At 42.0% G+C, this 13,235-nt stretch overlaps 1 protein-coding gene across 6 annotated transcripts in view; it reads left to right on the forward strand.

The window, feature by feature from the left end:
* Nucleotides 1-13,235, forward strand: part of LOC311624261 (serine/threonine-protein phosphatase 4 regulatory subunit 1-like) — an 83,896-nt gene that overhangs the window by 11,973 nt on the left and 58,688 nt on the right. The window lies entirely within an intron of this gene.

The raw sequence follows: 13,235 nt of genomic DNA on the forward strand, positions 1-13,235 counted from the left end.
AACAGCCCCCCTCTACCAGCTCCTTTGCCCCCAACTGCCCCCCGCCCCCTGCCTGCCTGTTTGCCCCAACTGCCCTCCACTGCCGGCCTGCTAGTCCCAATTGTCCCTCCCTGCTGGCCTGCTCACCCCCAGCCGCCCCCACGGCTGGCTTGCTTGCCTCCAACTGCCCCCTTGCCAGCCTGATCAACCCAACTGCCCTCCCCTCCTGGGCCTGATCGCCCCTGCCTCTGCCTCTGCCTCGGCCCCACCACCATGGCTTTGACTGGAAGAATGTAAAAAAAAATGTCTCCTGGAAGATCTCCTAGTCTAATTAGCATATTACCCTTTTATTAGTATAGATTGTTTCACTCATTAGTACAATGTAGACTCTAGCACTCCAGTCTCCCCAACTCTGTTCCCAGCCGGTGAGTTGGCAGGAAAACAGGTGTGCAGTATCAAAATGGAGCACATGATGTGCCTGGACTGCAGAGTTCTTTTCTACCAGGTAGCCGGTGTAAGTGTTTCCCATTGACCGTCAGTGTAAAAGTCAGACTCATAAATAATGACAGGCTTTGGAAGCTGTGATTAAAGCTACAAATCAAAGAGGAATTTCCATGTATGCACGGTGTAGAAAGGACGGCTGCTCATGAATTAAGTTGGTCTTTCCAGCCAGCTATTGTGCTGTGCTGGTAATAACCATCGGTGGCCCTCAAAGATTTGCAATATGAAGCGTTATGCATTGGCCGGATTTGCTTATACAAGAGCTGATAAATCAGCCTGGGCCTTGTTAGAGAATAGCATTTCTGTGGAGAAAGTTTGCCTTGTGCAACTTGCTATTGAAATTTAGTTAAGTCAACAAGGACCTGCACTGTGCTGGCCTCAGTTTCCCCCCAAAGACAGCAAAGAATCGGGGGTGTTCTTCATCTTTCAGATGGATCAGGTTGGTCTACTCTGTTAGAAGTAGTCCCAACTTAGGAATCTGCATTTGGATTTATAAGCCTGTTAGCAAGAACAATGAGACCACTTTAAATAACATATTAATGAATGGTTTACTCCCGTTCCCCCCAATCATTTACGTGCAGAGACCGGGTTGTTGTTCATTGAGGAGTAGCTAATGAGAAGCTCCAAGAAATGATCAATTATGTAAGTTCTACATTAATACATTCCTCTGTTGTTGTTTTTAAGTACAAATTTGGCAAGTAGACTAAATAACCTCCTTCTTGATGGTGAGCCACTAATCCCCTAACATTTTAAGACGGTCAGAGTGGGCCACATCTATCATGTCTTTCCAGCCAATGTCCCCCAGTGCCGTGTCAGAGACAGATATTGGATCGAATGGATAATTGGGCTGGCCCAAGGTGGCATATCTCACCTAGAGTTATAGTGACAGGGTGACATGTTGAATGGAGAATCGTAAATATTGGGTATGCCTGGAGAAGGGATTCTTAATGAAAATGCTTGCCGGGTTAGACTCGCTGTAACATTCTGCCTCCGTCTCTACCTCTGTTCACATCTGGGCCAATAAAGGCATCTCACTGGGTATGCTTTACTGTGTTTATTTTTTCTCACCTTTTGACTTAATAAAACCAGTTCTAGCGAGGCTGCTCAGTCAGGGCTTGGTGGCTCCATGGGAAATCTCTGTCTTCCTGGAAGGAAGGGGATGCTCAGTGCACTTTCCTCCACCCTGTTTTCTCCTTTGTCTGGAATGTTCTTTGTCCCTGGCCCAGATCCTCTTTCTTTCCAAGATCAAGATTCCTACTTGATTTTCCAAACCTAACTCAAATGTCACTTCCAGCGAAGCATCTCCCATCTCCTTCTCCCTTTTCCTAGCGGGCCTGGTTACCTCCCCAGTTTATTTACACCTTCATCCTTGGCTCTTGCTTTGGAGAATTGTGCGTTGTTATGTGTATGACAATCGTGTTCCCTTGGGAGTTTTTGGAGTCGGGGGACCATGCCATTTTCATCTCTGATCACTAGTCCTCTGTTGAATATTGAATTACAGTTTACTGTTGTCACATGACGTTAGCCATGCAGAAGATAGTATATTTGAGGTGGGTTTGCTCTTTATAATCTTTCTATTTTTGTCCTAGATCCTTGATCCTCTTCTTGATGCAAAATGACCTATACAATTTATTTTCTTTCTTTTTACTATATTGTATCGGCTGTACTTTGAACCTGTAAACACATTCACTTTGCATTGTACTTAAAACATTAATTCGTACTTAGTGTTTTAAAACAGGTAAGAGTTTTGTGAAAACCACTAATACATAGGCAGGTGCTCCTGGGCCCATTATGTGTTTTCACTAGAGCATCCTCAGGCAGTTTATTTTATGCCAAGTCTGCTTTAAATGATGAATATACTGACAGTGTTCATTATTTTCAGAAGGTAAGCCTTGAATGACTAGTAAGCACGAGGAGAGTAAATCCTTGTTTTCCTTGAGTTGTAAGTTCCAGAAATCGTTTTTCTGGTGAGATTGTTAATCAGGGAAGAGCCTTTCCCCCCCTTGGTTACCTAACATCAGGGTCAAAGGATGCTAGACTCTGTTATTCTTTTTTTTTTTTTTTAATATATTTTATTGATTTTTTTACAGAGAGGAAGGGAGAGAGATGGAGAGTTAGAAACGTCGATGAGAGAGAAACATCGACCAGCTGCCTCTTGCACACCCCCTACCGGGGATGTGCCCGCAACCAACGTACATGCCCTTGACCGGAATCGAACCTGGGACCTTTCAGTCCGCAGACCAATGCTCTACTGCTGAGCCAAACCGGTTTTGGCTAGACACTGTTATTCTTTGCAAACTGATCAGGACCTTATTGAAGAGGTTTCAGTCTTGTCTTTGGTTGCGTGAGCTCAAGACTGCTGCTCCAGGACCACCTAGTTTTGGTTGGAAAGAGGAGGTGAGCTGCATATCTCTTAGCTGGTTAGCTGGGTTTCTAAACTTGGACTGTCCCCCGGAGGGCAGGTGGCAGCCAAAGCTGCTGAGTGTGATGTAACAGAGTCGCTGGGATATGGGTCATACGGCCCAGGGAAACATGCGGTGTAGGCAGGGCACAGGGTGCTGAGCATAAGGTGTGATGGAGAGGCCGCCCACCCTGTGAATCAAACTGCTAGTTCTTGCAAGCCCTTCTGATGGTCTCTGCTGACTTTAAATTACTAATCATTTTTGGTAAAGGTTAGTGATGTCCTGTATAAACTTGCCAATGAACTTAACATGGGGCAAAAACTTAGAAAGCAGCTTTTCTCACAAGTTGGTCACAGCATGGAAAGCACATAAAGGCAGTCATGGTCAATGTTTCTTTTTTGTCTTTTGTATTTTAAACAAATCACAAGAAGGTGCAGGGGCAGAGGTGGGAGAGTGGACCAGCTGGTAAACAGTGAACATGGGAAGTAAACATTCTGTGTGTTAGAAGGTGATGAGTTCTCTGGAAAAATAGGATGTAAATCAGGGTAAGGTGGGGGTGTGTAGGTGGGAGGCTTGCAGTTTCAAAATAAGGTGGTCAGAGAGGACCCCCTGAGAGAATGAATGGGCAAAGATTCTAAAGAGGAGAAGGAGGTTATCAGAGAGGATGTCTTGGGGAGGAGAATTCTAGGCAGAAGGAGACCCCAGACAGGGCAACAGCCCTTAGCCAAGGAAGTGACTGAATCGTTTGGGAGGTAACAATGCGCCTCATGGCCAAAGTAAAGGGTGTGACGGGCTAAAGGAAGAATGGGTGCTGAGGTCAGAGTGGCAAAGGTCGGTCAGGTCATTACTCCCGACCTGAAACCTCTCTCTCTGTGGGACCATCACTCACCAGGGGCTGCTCAGGCAAGTGTGTAGGGCTAGATTTTAACACTTGGTATGTCTTTCTAACAGCACTTCTCAGTTAGGGACACAGGGCAATGTCTGTAGACACTTTTGTTGATGTTGTTAATTCTCACCTGTGGATATTTTTCCATTGGTTTTTAGAGAGAGTGGAAGGAAGAGGAGCGACTCAGAGAGAGAAACATCAATGTGAGAGAGACATCAATTGGTAGCATCCTGCATGGCCCCATGATCAGGTCTGGGTATGGAGCCAGCAATCGAGATATGTATGCTTGGCCAGAATTGAACCCAGGACCCTTCTGTCTGTGAGCCGGCGCTCTATCCACTGAGCCAAAGCATCTAGGGCATGGAGACATTTTTGATGGTCATAACTTGGGGAAAGCATGGGTGTTCTTGGCATCTAGTGAGGTGAACACTCTACAGTGTACAGCCCCACACAGAGAATGATCACTTCAATAAGTGCTGAGGCTGAAAATCTTGCTATCCTATATAATTCTATATATTGTAATAAATGGCTAATATGCAAATTGTCCCCTCAGGAGTTCAACTAGCAGACCAGGAGTTTGATCTCTCCCTTTGATATGCGCTGACCACCAAGGGGTGGAGTGGAAGTTGGTGGAACATGACCACCAGGCTGCAGGGCTCTGAGGGAGCTAGGGAAGGAGGAGGCCGGAAGACGGGGACCCTGATCCACCTGATAGATGGCCAGACTTAGGGACCCTACCCGTGCACTAATATTGTGCATTGACCTTTAGTATTATTATATAGTTAATCAGCTGTTGATGAAATTAGTTTGTTTTTAAAGACTTTATAAAAAGAAAACATTAAAACACCATGGGAAGAGGTTGTTAATTTTGGTACTTGGTCAGAATGCCTTCAAAATTGCCTTGAAGATAATGCTGGCTCTGGTCACTCATTTGGTGGCCAGCAAACCCAAATATCTCCTGCATATCCATTTTAGTAAACTCTGGCCCTTTTATTTATAGTACAAAAAATCCAGTACATTGTTTCCAGGTAAATAGTAATAATATTATAGATAATCCTATGAATGTGGACTCATGTAGGATTTTTTCATTTTGAAAGGGGCCAGGATGGTGAGTCACACAAAAGAAAATGACTGCCTGTATATTAAAAAAACAAGTTGATTTTCAGTACTTGGAATAAAAGGCACTGCCATTCGCATATGAACATGATGTTATTGATGGGAATGTTTTTCTTGGATTCCGTGAATGCAGTGTTTTTCAGAAGCCAGTCATTTGTGTCCTGCTTCTCCAATTTCTGCTTTATATACCACCTATGTTTTTCTTTATGTCAGATAATTTTTTAATTTAAACACATTTTACAAGACTTATGTCAGTTGTTTGATATGAAATTTCACCAAAATAAAAAGACAAAAATAAAATAACACAATTAAAATCTAGACTGACCACAGTTGCCTGCAAAGATTGCAAACCTGAGACCTGCTTTGTGTTAGAAGGAGATTCACCAGCGTCCGGGAAGTGCTCATACGCCAGTGCCAAGAGCAGCTTCCTCTGATTTAATCAGAGTGAACCAGGGATAATTTTCCCACTGTGTGATTTAGTGGCATTGAATGGACCTTCCATGTGTCACACGTGGGGATGTGCTGTCCCAAGCTGTCCATCCTCGGAGGCCAGGTGACAGGCTGTAGATTTGCAGCCTGGCTGGCTGGCGGCTGAGCAGTCTAAGAGTGTGCGGCCCCATCAGTGATAGCACGGAGGCTGGTTCTCTTTGTTCTGGAGAGGATTAAAGCTGCCATTCCATTTCTTAGAATAAAACAAATCCCCATAACTCAGATTTCTTACTATTTCAGATGAATTTTACATCTCTTTCCTTTCTCTGCCCCTCCTTCTGTACGTAATATAAATTACCAAAATTTAATTCTACTATATTCATTAGGATGATTGGATATTTTTGAATAAGTCATGTACTTTATATTGAATGTTAGAATTCATTATTTTATTTTAGCAGTTATAGTCTTTGATCTGCCTTCTCTCTTTTCTGAAGCTAAGATCTCTCATTTTTGCAAGCAGAACTGAATGAATTAATGTCTCGGCTGCTTTATAATTCACGTGGGTGCAGCTGCAGGCAGCTTTAGGCTACTTGCTTCACCTCATTTTTGTGGAAACTAGATTTTCTCAGCTTTCTCAGGGGCTGCTAGACTCTCATGAATTGAATCCCGGTAATCAAAGTCTCAGGAGACTGATTTCTATAGAAACCAGTATTTATTAAGTGTCTGCTGTGTTCCAGGCTTATCTGACACAGTCCCAGGGTTTAAAGGCCTCCGAGTTTAGCTGCAGAGATAAAAACAGTCTGCTTAGAGTTAATAATGCGCCACTTTATGTAAAACGTTGAAACCTGACAACTGTTCCAATTATTCCTCCTCCTATTTTGTGTTATACCTTTTATTATATAGTATATCTGCAAGGTTTAAATTCCACAATTTCTGCTTTGTATTGCTTTAAGCATCATATATGTTTTGAGGAAATTATGAGAAAAAATATTTTAAAAAATTTACCCACATATTTGCCATTTCCAATGCTCTCGATATGATTTGAAAATAACACTTCCAAATTGTCATTCCTTTTCATTCTGCAGAACTGCTTTTAGCTTTTCTGTAGATTACATTGGCTGCCTGTGTTTAAAGGGTATGCTAAAAATAAATTCTTTTTTTTTTTTTTTAAATATATTTTATTGATTTTGTACAGAGAGGAAGGGAGAGAGACAGAGAGTTAGAAACATCGATGAGAGAGAGTCATCGATCAGCTGCCTCCTTGCACACCCCCCACTGGAGATATGCCCGCAACCAAGGTACATGCCCCCGACCGGAATCGAACCCGGGACCCTTCAGTCCCCAAGCCGACGCTCTATCCATTGAGCCAAACCGGTTTCGGCTAAAAATAAATTCTTGAAATTTATATAGTGTTATTAGCCAGTGTTACCTCAATAAAAATAAATAGATAAATAAAAAATGTAAAAAGTACCCAACCAGTGTAGCTTGGTGGTTGAGCATCGAACCATACACAAAGAGGTCACTGGTTCAGACCCAGTCAGGGGACATGCCTGGGTTATAGGCTCCATGTTGGAGGGTGTGCAGGAGGCAACCGATCAATGTTGATATTTCTCTCATCAATGTTTCTATTTCTCTTTTTTTCTTCCTCTCTCTCTAAAAAATCAATAAAAACATATTAAAATTTTTTTAAATAAAAACAATTTAGGATTTTTGTTTTTGTTCTTTTTTTTAATTGATAGTGTTTTATTTCATCTTAATTTTGTAAGGATCTTTCACTGAATATGAGGTTGTGGATTGACAGTTTTTTCTTTCAGTCCTTTAAAGATGTGTTTAGAAGGTCTTCTGCCTCCAGTGTTTCTGATGAGAGGTCAGAGATCATGCGAATCATTGTTCCTTGTATGTAATGATTGTTTTCTTCTGTTGCTTTCAAGATTATCATCTTCGGTTATTAGCAGTTTGACTAGGATGTTTCTATGTGTGGTTTTCTGTGTGATTATCTTCCTGGGATTTGCTCAGATCCTTGATTATGTACATTTATTTGGAGAATTTGGGGGCTTTATTTTATCATCTCTGGTATGATATGCCCATGCAATGAATTTTTGAGTTTCAGATATTTCCATTTTAGAATTTTTATTTGGTGTCTTTTTATAGTTAACATATTTTTTTCTGAAATTCCTTATGTTTTCATTCATTTTAGGCATATTTTTCCTTTATATGCATAAGCATTTTATAATAGTTGCTTTATTATTTAAAAAAATATATATATTTATTTATTTATTTATTTATTTATTTTTTACAGAGAGGAAGGGAGAGATAGTTGTTTTAAAATCCTTGCCTGAAATTACAACAGTTAGATTCTTTTAGGTTCAATCTGTTTTGATTTTTTTTTTCTATATTAGCTGGTTCATGTTTTTCTGTGTGTTTTTGTTTTTTGTTTTTTGTTTTTTGAGTAAGGTTGGATTGTAACCTGGATATTGTGAATATTATGTGCTATAAACTCTCTGAACTCTGCAGTATGCCTTCAAAGAGTTTTGATATTTTTTGTTTTGTTTGAATAGGTACTTAAATTGATTGAGGTTAAATTGTTAACCTCTGTCTCTCCTATAGGGGATAGTCTCCCAAATCTCAGTCCAGTTCTTTTAGCCTTACCTATGCCGTGGAGAATTCCACACAAATGCATGATTAAGAGTCAAGACAGAGTCTGGATTGAGTTAATGTAGAGGTGTCTCCTCACTGATGTTTTTCTTTCCAGGAGGTCCCCCTTCTTCCCCTTACCCACACATGCACACTTTCTATTAGGTCTAGTAATAATTAATGTCGTTTTCTAATACTTTTTTAAAATCGAATTTATTTAAACAATACAACAAAATTTAATCAACAATATAGTTGCCGTTGTTTTCTACTACTTGTGCCCAACGCTCAGGAAGCATTTTAATCCCTCTGTTGTAAAATTCTTGTGATTTTGATGCAAAAAATTCGGTCAATGCATTTTTGAGGCATTCTTCATTATTAAATTTTTTTCCAAGAAGAAAGTTTTGCAAAGAACGAAACAAATGGTAATCGGAAGGGGCAATATCAGGAGAATATGCAGGTTGAGGGAGAACTTCCCATTCCAACTGGCGCAGTTTTTCAGCAGTGATTCTTGCAGTATGCGGTCGTGCGTTACCGTGGTGAAGAATTACGCCCTTCCGATTAATCAGCGCGGGTTCTTTTTCTCTTAAAGCTTGGGCTAACCTTTCCAATTGGGCACTATACACTGCACTTGTAATGGTTTGGTTAGATGGTAAAAGTTCATAATGAAGAATTCCTTTAAAATTCCACCAAACACACAACATCACTTTTTTCGCATGCAAGTCAGGTTTTGGCGTGGGCTGCAGAGCCTCATTTTTGTCCAACCATTGAGGCCGCCTTTTCAAATTAACATATAGCACCCATTCTTCACCTCCGGTAACAATTTGCTCTAAAAACGGCAAACGGTTTTGACGAGAGAGGAGCGAACTGCAAATTGTGACTCTTTGATTATGGTTGTTGTCGGTCAACTCATGAGGAACCCATTTTCCAAACTTTTGGACTTTGCCAAGTGCACGCAATTGGTTGGAAATTGTTTTTTGTGAACAATTTAAAGTTGTCGCAAGCTCTTGTTGGGTAATTTGAGGATTTTGCACCAAAAGAGCTTGAAGAGCTTCTTGATCAAAATTGGACACACGGCCTCGACCACTCTTGTCATCTAACGAAAAATTTCCCTCGCGAAATTTCTCAAACCAACGCTGGCATTTTCTGGCGCTAACTGCATCTTGACCAAGAGCACTACAGATGTTTTTTGCAGCCTCACTTGCTTTTCTTCCTAATTGGAACTCGTAAAGCATGCAGTGCCGAATATGCTCTTCATCCGACATCTTCTTAGCCCTAGTTTTGCAACAAAAACCAAACCAAACACAAACTTTTTCAAGCAAAACTTGTTAATTGCACTTCACACGTTCTGTAGATACCACGTGTTTGAAGGTTATGTCAATACAAGTCAACGCCAAGCAAAATTTTAAACGAATGTTTAAAAACGACATTAATTATTACTAGACCCGATAGTTGTTGTGATTGCTCTGAACACTGGAGATAGAAACATAAACAATATCAATAATTTAATTATAATACTTGCAACTGATGTTTTCAGAGTGCTTATGTAACTATGTCTGTGTGACTGTTCTGTCCGATGTCATTTAACCTACACTACAACAATCATCTCAGGTAGGCATTCAACTTTAGGGTGAGACAACAAAATCAGAGATGAAATATTTATCCAGAGTTGACATACCTTATAAGAAACAGAGCTTGTTTTCATAATCAGGTATTTTGACTCAAGATCCCACACTCCTACTGATTATATGTTTACCTCTAACATTTTGTAAGTGAGAGAACTGGGATATAACCTTTAATTTTTCTGTTTCCTTTAGATGCTTATATTTTTGCCATTGGTATTCTACAATCTAAGCATTAATTTATTATTAATCATTCAGTTTAGGATTTGTAATTCTTCAAATTGGATATTCATACTTTTTTCCATTCTGACACTCTTACCCATAATTTCTAAGTATTGCCTCTTCCTGTTTTCACTAATCCCTCCTTCTATAATTTCCATTGGATTTTTATTGGATTTTAGACCTTAGCACTTCATTTTTCTTTTCTTTCTTTTTAAAAAAATATATTTTATTGATTTTTTACAGAGAGGAAGGGAGAGGGACAGAAAGTCAGAAACATCGACCAGTTGCCTTCTGCACACTGGGGATGGGACCGGAATCGTACCTGGGACCTTTCAGTTCAGAGGCCGATGCTCTATCCACTGAGCAAAACCGGTTCTGGCAGCACTTCATTTTTATGTGCCTTAATTGTTGCTGGGTATTTTCCAACTCTTTATTTCTCTGTCTATTGTTCTGGGTGATTTGTCGGATCAGTCTTCCAGCTCACCAACTCCCTCTTGAACTGTGTCTAAACTGCAGTTTAAGCAGCTACTGAAATTTTTTTTTTTATCAAATTGTTTCTATTTTTCTTTTCTACGTGGTTCTTTCTCAAACGTACTTGTTCTTCCCATCCCCACACTCTCCTTTTTATTTTATTTTATTATATGCTAGGAGCCCAGTGCACAAATTTGGGCACCTTGAAAGGAACTGTGGGCTGCGAGGCTGCAGTGGGCACAGGGGCATGTCTCTGCTCATCCTCTGAGCCCCCACCTGGTCCCTCCCTCTGCGGTTTCCAGGTCCCCTGTCTGCCAGCAGCCCAGCTCCTGCTGCCGCCACTCCCACACATTGATGGCACCGCTTGCACCCGCTGACGGCGCTGAACAATCAGAACTGGCGCCATCGAACAATCAGAACTGGCCCCTGGTGCTGGCAGTGGGTGGCAGTGGCAGCCCCAGCAGTTGGTGTGAGTGCTGGACACGACTGCGGTGCTTGGGAGCAAAGAATTTTCAGTAACCACCAGAGGCTTGCACTAATGACAGCAACTGGCACCTTGGTCTCACCTGCTCCACCATCTCGCCAAGGCCAAAACCTGCCATGTTCTGCATGTGCCCGCTGGTGGTCGGCACATGTCATAGTGACTTTTCAGTTGTTCAGTTGTTCTGCCACTCATTCTATTTGCATGTTAGGGTTTTATATATAGATATAGATATATATATAGATATATAGATATATAGATATACTAGAGGCCCAGTGCACAAAATTCATGCATGGGTTGGGTCCCCAGGCCTGGTCGGTGATCAGGGTCGATTGGGGCCTTCCGGCTGCCAGCTGGGGCCTTCCTTCCCCTGGCTGCTGGCTGCTGGTCAGGGCCTTCCTTCATTTTGTGCCATCCCCTGATGGTCAGTGTACATCATAGTAGGCAGTCGAACTCCTGGTAGGTTGAACTCCTGAGGGGACAATTTGCATATTAGCCTTTCATTATATAGGATATTTTTAAAATCCTCACCCGAAGGTATTTTTCCTTTTTTTTTTTTTTTTTTTTTTTAAGAGAGAGTGGAAGGTGAGGAGGAGAGACACACAGAGAGAAACATTGATGTGAAAGAGACAGATGGATTGGTTGTCTCCTACATGCACCCTGATCAGAGCTGGGATGGAGCAAACTGAGGTACATGCCCTTGACTGGGCATTGAACCCAGGATCCTTCAGCCCTCAGGCTGATGTTCTGATTACTGAACCAAACTGGCTAGGACCATGGTTGGCAAACTGCGGCTTGCGAGCCACATGTGACTCTTTGACCCCTTGAGTGTGGCTCTTCCACAAAATACTTCGGCCTGGGTGAGTCTGTTTTGAAGAAGTGGCATTAGAAAAAGTTTAAGTTTAAAAAATTTGGTTCTCAAAAGAAATTTCAATCGCTGTACTGTTGATATTTGGCTCTGTTGACTAATGAGTTTGCTGACCACTGGGCTAGGACATTATGATATCTGTTTTTTTATCCTACTGATAATCCATTTCCGGCTTTTCTAATATTTTTAATCTTGAGGTGCAAATTCTCATTTGTTGTGTCTGCTAACTCTTCCTCTTCTTGATGGTTTGGAACAATGTATAGTTTGAAAAATTTTATTGCCTATTTATCTTCAGCAGGATTATTTCATGAAATTTCATGCTTATTGGATTGTTACAGTCTCTTTAGAACAGATTCTTTCATTTGCTTGCTAGGATGCCAAAATTGGAGTAAATCTGGACAGTGACCTTCCCGGTAGCTCAGTGTGGCTCCTGCTCTTTGCAGGTGGTGTAAATTTGGACTCTACAGTCATAGGTCATGCAGGCCTGTAGGTTTTTGTTGTTGTTGTTTTAAATCCTCACCTGAGGATATTTTTTTCATTGCTTTTTCAGAGAGAGTGGAAGGGAAGTTGGGGGAAGGGAAAGAGAGAGAGAAACATTGATGGGAGAGACATATTGCCTGGTTGCCTCCCACACGCACCCCATGAAGAGCAAACCTGAAACACAGGCCTTTGTCCTTGACCAGGAATTAAATCCTTGACCCTTTGGTGTGCAGATCGACACGCTAACCACTGAGAAACATTAGTCAGGGCAGGCTTGTAGTTTTGATTTTTCAAGAGTGACAACCTCTCCTCCTACTCCCTTCATAACTGAAGGCCGCTTCCCACAACTGTTTTCCCACATGAACTCATTTTCCCAACATCCTGTTGGAGTGAGGGTGAGGTTTTATAGCCAGCCTCCATAGGACAACTTGGATGCGTAGAGAGGTTAAGTCACTTCCTCTGGTCACACAGCTGGTAGTAGTAGGTAGGGGGTTCGATCCAATTCAGTGTCCCTGGGCTCAGCCACCCCACTCCATTGGATGGAATGAGGTGCCTGCTTTTAGCAGGGGATGAAGGAGGAGAAAGAGTCTGTGTGACTAGTGCTCATTGTTGGCTAGAGGGAGTCAGAGGAGCTTGCAGACATCCACGTGGAGAGTCTGGTTGGGTGTTGTCAAGCCAGGGGTGTGGGTCCATGGGCATTGAGTTATGGAGTGGATGAAGCTGTATGACAGGCACATGTAAGACAAGACAAGACATGGGCATGCTTCCTGTAAGATTGTTGCTTATGGGCTCAAACTTGTTTTTCTTTTGACAATTTTAAACCTGTTTGCACAGAACTCCATGGTCATTTTCATAAGTGAGCTTTGGTCACTTGCATCTGAGTTCCCTGGTAGAGAGGTGCCCCATCCGCAAGGAGAGGTGACCAGGGCGTGGGACCAGTAGACCTAGAAGGGCATTCTGTTTTCTTTATGACTCTGGTCTCTCCCCTTCTCCTGGATGATGAACCTCCCTTTCTTTTAGATGATGGTCAGCTTTGCAGTCCTCAGGCTTCAGCTGGAAAGGGCGGTGGAAGTGCCGCAAGGCCATACCTCTGCCCAGGTGTGACCTGTCACCGTCGGTGCACACTTAGGAGTGTATTTTTTCCCTG

This window comes from Pipistrellus hanaki, assembly GCF_964339955.1.
Source record: "Pipistrellus hanaki genome assembly, chromosome: 6".
Classification (NCBI taxonomy): Eukaryota; Metazoa; Chordata; class Mammalia; order Chiroptera; family Vespertilionidae; genus Pipistrellus; species Pipistrellus hanaki.